The sequence below is a fragment of the Mya arenaria genome, chromosome 16 (assembly GCF_026914265.1).
Source record: "Mya arenaria isolate MELC-2E11 chromosome 16, ASM2691426v1".
Taxonomy (NCBI): Eukaryota; Metazoa; Mollusca; class Bivalvia; order Myida; family Myidae; genus Mya; species Mya arenaria.
Window position 1 is genome coordinate 15,643,291 of NC_069137.1, and position 10,095 is coordinate 15,653,385.

General features: G+C 31.3%; 1 long non-coding RNA gene across 1 annotated transcript; it reads left to right on the top strand.

Annotated features, from left to right (window-relative positions):
• Positions 1 to 2,384: 2,384 nt before the first annotated feature.
• Positions 2,385 to 5,793, top strand: LOC128222000 (uncharacterized). The gene is made up of 4 exons (XR_008259043.1): positions 2,385 to 2,457; positions 2,756 to 2,818; positions 3,103 to 3,187; positions 5,614 to 5,793. It is a non-coding gene; the product is annotated as an uncharacterized LOC128222000 (long non-coding RNA).
• Positions 5,794 to 10,095: the final 4,302 nt, after the last annotated feature.

The following is a 10,095-nucleotide window of genomic DNA, read 5'->3' on the forward strand; positions in this document are numbered from 1 at the left end:
CTAACTCCAGGGCAAACAACCTAGACATGGAGGAGTGGGGGGTATTCGTTAGCCTATGGCTTACAGTTCTAGTTAATATTGATATTCATAATAGATTTAATGCAAAACTGTTCTAACAAGCAGCAAAATAGTAGGAAAATATTATAGTCATTATCACAAGTTTATACTTTGATTTGCGTCATTTACAAAGATGATTTTGTCTTATAGATACTTATAAAATACATATACATTTTGTTACCCTTAGTTACCGTTATGTGATATTAGATATTTTATCTTACTTTAAAAAATGTAATTCAAATCAATTGTCTATTTCCCTATAAGTATGCCCAAACACAATAAAAGCAATTTATGCATATATATATATATATATATATATATATATATATATATATATATATATATATATATATATATATATATATATATATATATATATATATATGCTTCACATTTAAAACTTTATGCACAAGAAGGAGACAAATCTCCTTTAATAAAAATAAATCACAAGATATCATCAATAGTATACACCTATAGTGATTACTCATAATGATATATTCTAGTCACTTTAAAGACAATCGGGAAATATATACAAACATCATATAATATTTATTATTACGGTTACATTAACAATTCATACATTTCGAGGGTTGAAAAAGTCTACTTTAAAGTAACTTTTATCAAACATATACAAAAATAAAAGTGCATAATTTGAGCAGCATTTTTTACACCACTCAATATTTTTGATATGTTCCGATTGGCGGAGGTAATGCCAGATAGCAACAGGCAACTGATAAGCCTCGCCTAATCTGTACGCTGATTCTTTGGTATGAAGGGGCATATAAAGGTTTTCACTACTCAAAACTGTTGATATGTTCCGATTGCGGAGGTCATGCCGGATAGCAACCGGCAACTGATAAGCCTAGCCTAATCTAGACGTCGATTCTTTGGTATGAAAGGCAGATAGATCATGGCACAGTTTTTAAACTAAAACTAATATTTTTAGTTAGATGCTTTTATTTTTAATCATAGGCTTTCTGGTGGATTTTAGTTGTTTATGAATGAAATAAAAGTGATATTTTACTCTTTCAAACAGTTCAAATAACTCAAGTTGAAATATTCACTGTTTTGAAATATTAGGACACAATTTCAACAAAGTCATTTCTGAAAATTAATGTTGTTAGGTTTGCATCTTTTCTGAAAAACGGCAATTCATTTTAATGTTATATCTGTTCTTGGAATATGGTGTTCACTCGCTGAAAAATATCCTCGGTAGGTCACGGTAGCTAAAAACAAATGAAAAAATGGTTAGTACTGAATAACATTAGTAAGGTTGACAAAGTGCAGGGCTTTCATTAAGAATTTGAAACTGGAAGTATGAACTTCCTGAACATTAATATTGGAAGTTTTTCACTGAAATTTGGAAGTTTAAATCTTTCCATTATTTTTCAACTAGTATTTAAAAAATCTAATATATTATTATAATAATTCATTTTACTTTAAGATTCATTGAAATTGTGACCATAAATGTAATATTGACACCAGGTTTTGATATTTTGAACTTTAAAGCTTTCAACTTTGGAGTTTTATTCAAACTTAAGTTTTTGTACTTCCAAGGAATCAATTTTGGAATTTGTTAACCAAATTCTAGGGAGTAATATACTTCCAAGCTTCATTTAAAGGAAGCCCTGATAGTGTGACTTAACTTGGAATATAGGACAAGTTTATGGAGACCTTTCATGGGATTGCCATTTTTAGCTCCTAAGGGTCAAGGTCACTGATGCTAAAAATATATTATGGCTAGTTACTGAATAACTTTAGTTATGGTTGACATACTGTGAGCAAGCTTGATATGTAGGAAGAGTTTATGGAGGACTATTCATCCATGGGATTGTGTTACGGGCCTCTAAGATCAAGGTCACTCATAGAATTAGAAGAAAGCAGTTAAATTTTAACTGAATCTCTTCTGCCAATCATTAAAAACCGGTTTTGTCACATGGCGGTTCTTGTTTACTTTTTACTTTGATTTTTTGATTGCTTTTTGACAGGCACATATAACATCAGTATATTTTTTAAAATAAGAGATGTACTTAAATATAAAAGTCTTTATTTTTTAGTAATTTACCTTAATTGTGAATTCGAACTAAGATTCTTACTTCTTTTTTGTGCAGACTTTAAAGGGGAAATATGCTTTAACATAAGTAAATAAAAGTTAGTTTATTGAATGATTTAGCCATAATTTATACTTTTCTGTGTTTCTGTGTACAAGTATAATTTAAAATCTGTCAATGCTTAGGAAAATAGGAAAAATATCATTAATGATTTTATGACTTTTATGACATAGAAACTAAGGTTGTCTTAATGTCTTCTTTCAGACTGAAGATGACAGAGTCATTGCAGTTAGAGGTAATTGCAAGTACTGAGGAATCCTCAACATCACTTGAGTTCAAAGAGTTTAGGGTAATTATAACATAACATATTTCCAATATAACCTATAAAAATGTTATAATTTCAATTCTTGAAGGTTGCTTCTGATTGCCTTTTCTGGTTTTCATAGCAGAGGTCATGTTAATGTCATAGCCTAGTTGTTTATTTCTCTGGCATGTAAAACTTTGAATTCAGTTTGTATATTGTGATACAAATATTGACTTGAAACTGGGAACACATGAAGCATTGACAATATGTGGATATGTAGAGTAGTGGTCATTTTGACATCATTTAGTTAAATATATCTGTAAAAGATTGTGTTTGCTTCCAGAAAACTTATGATGAGCTGAAGGGAGCCTTTGGTCGATTCAAAGAGGAACACTTAATGAGAGAAGTAAGTTATGATTACTTTCAGTTCCTTTGAAATTTGTTGAGTAAATGTAATTGATTGTGATGTTATGAGTATGACGTAATCAATTTAAGTTCGGACAAATGAAATTAAGTGGTGTAGTACAGGTTATGTTCAGATACTTAGTATATGTTATAATTAATTCTTGAAAGAAGCATATGTTATAATTAATTCTTGAAAGAAGCAAAAAAGGTTCAGGACTTTGATGATGATGATAGTTTAAAAAGTATTTTATTTTAATATGTAACTTGTTTGTTATCATTTTGCAGGACTTCAGTGATGGAGTGGAGGTGTGGGTGAAGTGGAAGGAAGACAGGCAGACCATTTGGTATGATGCTGTCATCATAAAAAAAGGTATTGTTTTGTGTTTTTTCATTTAGTTCAAAAACAGTATCAGATCTAAATAGAAAAGAAATTTTCACACAAGAACTTTGGGGTAAGTAGAAATATCCCAAACACAATACACATGTTGCTGGGTTTAGAGTTCATAAAGATCGTCTGGCATAAATTTGCTGCAATATAGCTTGACCCCAACATGTATCCCATACCGTCACAGCTTAAAGTGTGTTCAATGCGAAAAGGAACATAAAATTGAAATTTCAAATTACATTGACATAACCCTAGGACGAATTTTAAAATTTTATTAACTGGATTTCTTTTAAAAGTTTCATTCCAACATTACAATGACATTATGCTCTACCTTAAATACACATTCATATGGTTGTCTAGAAACATGTCAAATGAATAAATGTTATGACATAATTCTGATAATGCACGCCCAATAATGAAGGTCCATTCATGTATCTGTTTATATTGAATTCAACAGAAAATATACGGCGTTTTCCCTAACATGATTAAAAACCATAACTCTTTTTTAGCTGACCACAGAGTAATTGCCCTTTGTTACCTTTTTAGCTTGACTATTTGAAGAATAGATAGGCTATACTACTCGCCCCGGCGTCGGCGTCCGCTTAAAGTTTTAGGGCAAGTTGGGATTTTCACTTATAAGTCCAATACCCTACATTCAATTGACTTAATACTTAATGCAGTTGTTCAGGGCAATCACATGATGAGGTTAGATAACTCCATATTATTCTTTACACAGATTATGGCCTCTGATTGACTATGGAACTTAGGTTAAAGTTTTAGGGCAAGTTGGAATATTTTTTAATAATTTCTTTATCCTTTGTTCAATTGACTTATAAAATACTTCACACAGTTGTTCAGGACCATCACACAATGAGGTTACATAATTCCATATTATCCTAAATACAAGTTATGGCCCCTGATTGACTTAGGTTAAAGTTTTAGGGCAGGTTAAAGTTTTAGGGCAAGTTGGGATTTTCACTTAAAACTCCAATACCATTCATTCAATTGACTTAATACTTCACACAGATGTTCAGAGCCATCACATAATGAAGTTAGATAACTCCATATTATCTTTAATACAAATTATGGCCCCTGATTGTCTATGGAACTTAGGTTTAAGTTTTAGGGCAGGTTGGGATATTGTTTAATAACTTCTATACCCTTCATTCAATTGACTAAATACTTCACACAATTGTTCAGGACCATCACTTCTATACTGTTCATTAGATGCACTTAATAAAATTCAAAATTATTTACGACCATCTTACAACAAGAAACATAACTCCTTTTTAAGCCTAAATACAAATTATGGCCCTTGAATATTTTTTTTTCCAATTTCATTTGAAAGGCATATTTGTATATTCTTAACCACATTTTCATAATGGGAAATCAAGTTATTTGAATGACTTTCGTCATTGTTTGGGCGGGCTGGTGGGAGGGCAGCATCAAAGCACCTTATGTATCGAATAATTTTATTTAGGTTTGACATAAAGAGACCAAACTTGGTATTATTACATTGTTATTGTATTCTAAGTCAAAGCGGCGTAGTCGAACGCGCTGTCTTACGACGGCTCTTGTTATAGTTTGTCATTACTGTATCCAGGGGTATTCGGCTCTCATGTGACAGCTTTGTTTAAGTATGTAGACTTGTAAAGTGATTCTTCACCAAAATTATTCAAAAAATGACCCTTGGGTCAAAGCTGGCATCACCCCTGGGATTCCTGATTTTCTATACGATTATTTAGTAAAATCATCAAATCCCATATGGCACAGAGCCTTGGTATCCAGTATTAATTTTATGTTTAGTTCTTAAGATGTGTCTTACCTACATCCATTACATTTGTGATTGTGTACATATTGTTTAACTGTACTGTAAGAGGGCTTTTCAACTCATTTTGACATCAACAAACCATTCTTATGTATTGTCATATGCGAAACATATCAGTTCATTCAAATATCTGTCATAATGCAGTTAAGCAAATCAGAGCCATAATGGCCCTCTTGCTTGATATTTGATTTTTGGGTTTGTTTTAAAGCTGCACTCTCTCAAATATACCATTTTTACAACTTATTTATTTTTTGTCTTGGACAAAAAATCAGGTCGTATATTTTCCTATTTCCGTTCCAAAATTAATGGTTTATGGCTTAAACCCTTACTAACGAGTTAAGAAAAATGCATAAAACATCAATTTTTTATCTTATATATATAAAAAATCTGCGTTCTTATTTTTTGTCAGCAGTTTTATATAACTGGTTTCCATGGATATTCGCAAAAATTGGCTCGTTCCAAGACAAAAATAAAAAAAGTTGTCAAAACGTTCAATCTGTGAGAGTGCAGCTTTAAATATAAACTTTAAATTGTGGGGAATCATAAGTTAAAGCTTATAACATGAACCTTTCTTCTTCTTCAGAGTATTACATTAGGTATTTGACGGACAAACACAAGTGTAGAGTGGGGAAGGCTTCACTGAAGAAAAATTGAGAGGCACAGTCAGACATCATTAGATTTGTATTATTGTATGGAGTATATACAATGTACATATATATGGTTCTTTCTTCACATTGTGCCTATCTGTATAAAATGTTGTTTTTCTTTTAGGTGGCAAGTAAACAGAATATAGAAATTATATCTGTTAAATTTATATATTTATGAGCTCATCTGATTTTTAAAAAAAATGACGAGTTATTGTCGTTGTTGGTTAAGTTTTGCGTTTTGGACACTAACACTGTTGGAATCTATCAAAGCTATCACTTTGAAACTTTTGCGACTTGTTCATCTAATACCTTTCTTCACATTGTACCCTAAAGATGCTGAGTCTTACCTTTTTGGGGGGGAAAAACATAAATTTTGATGGATTTCGGTTGATTTTGAGAATTGGACATAGCTTCTTTAATTTTTGTTGAATTTATTTCATTTTTTTTCTAGACAATAAATGGATAATGCCTTCAATATATTAAACAGGTTTTTGAGTCACACATTTGGAAGGGTATGGGGAGGATGGGGGATATTTTAGTATTTTTGGATTTGTAATTATTAGCAAGTCTATTTTTTATGTTTTGTGCTTGGGTCACTTACATGCAAACTATCAAAGCTATCACTTTCAAACTTTGGAATACCATTTCACTATCAAATGTACAATATGATATATAAATAAATCGTAAAAGCATAAAATCAGATGAACGTATAGCACCCACAGGCGGTGCTCTTGTTTAATTCTGCAGCTAATTGTAAAAAAGTGGTTAAGTCTTTGCTATGGTTAAAATTGCCCAAAATGTTTATTGATTGGTCAATATTTTTCAGATAATTATTATTTACCAATGGAATTATTTAGATTTGCACAGTAGCCTAAAGAAACCAGTGAACAACTTATCCAAGTTTTATACAATTAGCTGCTGCAGTCTTATATTAAAGATAATGATTTTGATATTTGTTTGAATCAATGCTGCAGAATATATAAGATATTTTGCTTCAATAAGATCATCAACCTTTAGTTGCCAAAGTTTATTTTATTGATGCACTTATGACATATGTACATACTGTAGATTAATGAAATAGGGCAAAGTAATTGTAATTTGTTAAATTGAGCTATTCTTGATTTATGTTATGACATATAACTGAGCTGTTATAAAAGAAAACTATGTCATGAAATTGATGTTGTATTGATAACATATGATTTTTTTTGTATAATACATATTTAGTTAACCTTGTATTTGTTAAGTTATAATCATGCTAAAGATAATTCTTTTGCCGTTTGAATATGACCACTTTTAGAGCAGATCAGGTTATAGTTTTACAAACGATATATCGGCTGTCCGGCGGGCGGCCTCCAAATTATATTTTTTTTTTATCAATTTTTAAGAGGCCTTTGTCCAATCTTCTCCAAATTTGGTCAGAATGTGTCAGCTCATAATATCTCAAACTTATTTGATAAACAGCCATTTCGCTTCAGTTGCTCAAGAGAAAACAACCTTTAGTTAAAGAAATTACATCAAATTACATGATAATTTTTTTTAGAAATCTTTGTACAATCAACACCAAATTTGATCAGATGTGTATGGGCATAATATTATTATATGGGACAAGGTTTATATCAAGCAGCATTTTTTGAGTCATTCAAGATTCAATTTCATTTAAAAAAAGTAATTGCCTAAAATTGGTCTTGTCAGATCATTTACTGTAGAAGCTTTGTCCAATCTTTACCACATTTGTTCAAAATGTGTACAGGAATAATTTTTTGGACAAAGTTTATTAACCAGCCCTATCCCTTGAGTCACACAATTATCATGCTTTGATTATATAAATTTACTGAAATAGAAATTGTCTGTCAATAACTTAACACCCCATCTCCAATCATTACCAAATTTAGTCAGAATGTGTATGGGCAGAATATCTTGATCGGGTTTGACAATAAGCCTTGTCGCATCAGTCACTTTAGAGAGTTTGCAGTCTGCTCTCTAAATTTAGCTAAACAGACAACCATTTATTACTAAACTGGTTATTGTGAAATGAAGACAGTCATATTTTGTGACAGATGGAGCTTGAGTTGTTTATGTTTATGTAAGAGATAATTTATTATATAATTGTTATCTGATGGCCTTTATTCCTTTTTCCTTGCGGTGCTTCTTTACATGATTATGTTCTCATAAAATGTGTAACCTTCAGTAAATAAAGCTTTTATTATTATTATTATTATTATTATTAATCTTAACTTTATAGAGAATTTCTAACTGATTTGCTTCACTGACATATTGTTTGAGCGCTCAAACAAAATGCCTTGACTGAAAAAATGTTTGCACAAACAGATTGTACACACTGGTAAAATGTTTGAGCGCTCAAACAAAATGCCTGAAATGAAATGTGTTGGGGTGCTCAAACACAATGCTATTACTGGAAAATGTTTGAGCGCTCAAACAAAATACTTTGAATTTGAAAATGTATAAGGGAGCCCAAAACAAACTGTTTTTGGAGAAAAATGTTTGAGCGCTCAAACAAATTGCCACCACTATCAAATTGTGTAATCGCTTAAACCAACCACTCGCATATGAGCAATCTGCATAATTTTGTTTGAGCGCTCGAACAATTTGGCCTGTTCTGTCCCATCATATGAGATCAGGTTTTTCAATGTTCGAGCGCTCAAACAAATAAAATTTCCAAATTGCTAAGAAAATAAAATTTGAAGCTGATTTTTAATGTGATTATTCAACACTGATTTGTTGATTTTAAGGCCTATAAAAGGTACTAGAAAGACAAATCCTATTTGGTTATATATTCATTTATTTGTGTTTCGTCGATTTATGACCCACTGGCCATGTGGTTATGATAACAAATGATCTCCGCGCAACATGCACTAATTGGAAAGGCTATAAAATTACCCGAGAAAAATTCAAAACTATTTTAAAGCATGGGTGTACGGGAAAGAGTACATTTCCGTATATCCATGGTGTACCGGATTGTTACTTTTCCGTACACTCAGCGTGAACGGGAACTTGTTTATTTCCGTACATCCATAATATACGGGAATTGTACACGCCCGTATATTCATCGTGTACGGGAATGGTATAATCCCGTACTCTCAAAGTGTATGGAAGAGCATAAATTACCGTACATTCAACATGTACGGAGACCATACATGTTCGACCGCTCAAGATATACGGAGATGTAAGGTGCCGTACATTCATCAAAACATTTTAAATACTAGCCGTAAATCAACTCTACCAGCAAAGTCGAATCTTATTATGTTTTAATCATAAACCTGTCGCTTTAATTTCATCAAAGGCTGTTAAAACCCAAAAAGCATTACATTTCCTACAAAACGTGACCCTTACTAACACAATGCTGTTTCCCTACGTAACACGGAGAAATGTATACAAGTCAATGGTATAAATGTTGTTCATATCATATATGCTCTCAAATAAAACACCAAATTACCTAACTTGATTACGGTGATAATTAAAGAAGTCCACCTTCAACACAAATTATTTATTTATGAAACAACGTTTCGGCCATTCGGCCTTCATCAGGTTGTATGTATTTAATGAACAGGATATGACATCAACATCAAATAACGTCAACGTTGATAACGTCAAAATATAGCATACATTTCTGCGCAAAATAATGTCTTATAGGATCTATAGAGATACAATTATACTGGTAAAATGCAATATAAATGCATAAACAAACATCAATAAACCAGTATAAACTATGCAACATTAAAAAGGTTAAAAACGGTTATAAACCAGATTAATTTTGTGATTTTTTTTAGTGTTTTTTTAATTCTGCAAGAAGAATTAAAATAATATTTATTAATTCATACCATTAGGAAGAATTAAAATAATATTTTTGAATTTATACCATTAGGAATGACTGTGCCAAGAATGTGCATCCATTTACTCTCCTTTAATAATCGTTTCCAATTGTTCTCAATTTTATCAATTGGCATAAAAGAAAAATCATTGATACTATGGTCAGGAGCATTAAAATGTTCAGACACATTTGTATATGAATCTGGAAAATGCTTTATATCAAACTTATGACTGTTCATTCTCTGACTACATTTTTGTTGTTTCTGACCAACATATTGCTTTTTACATTTTTGCAAGTGATAACATATATAACACCTGTAGAAGAATAGGACAATTCATGATTTATCTTTGCAAAAATTGCAAAAATATGTACTTGAAAATTTGTCATTTTCAAAAATAGTATAATAATGTGAACATCTGGATCTATTACATTTAGTAACGAACCCATCAGTGACAACATTTTTAAGTTTAGAATTCACAAGTATATCTTGAATATTTTAGGCCGCTTATATGCAACAATTGGTTTATAGTTAATGAGATCTTGGACAGTTTTCCTTTTTGAATATCTGAGTAGTCCCCAATATTGGTTT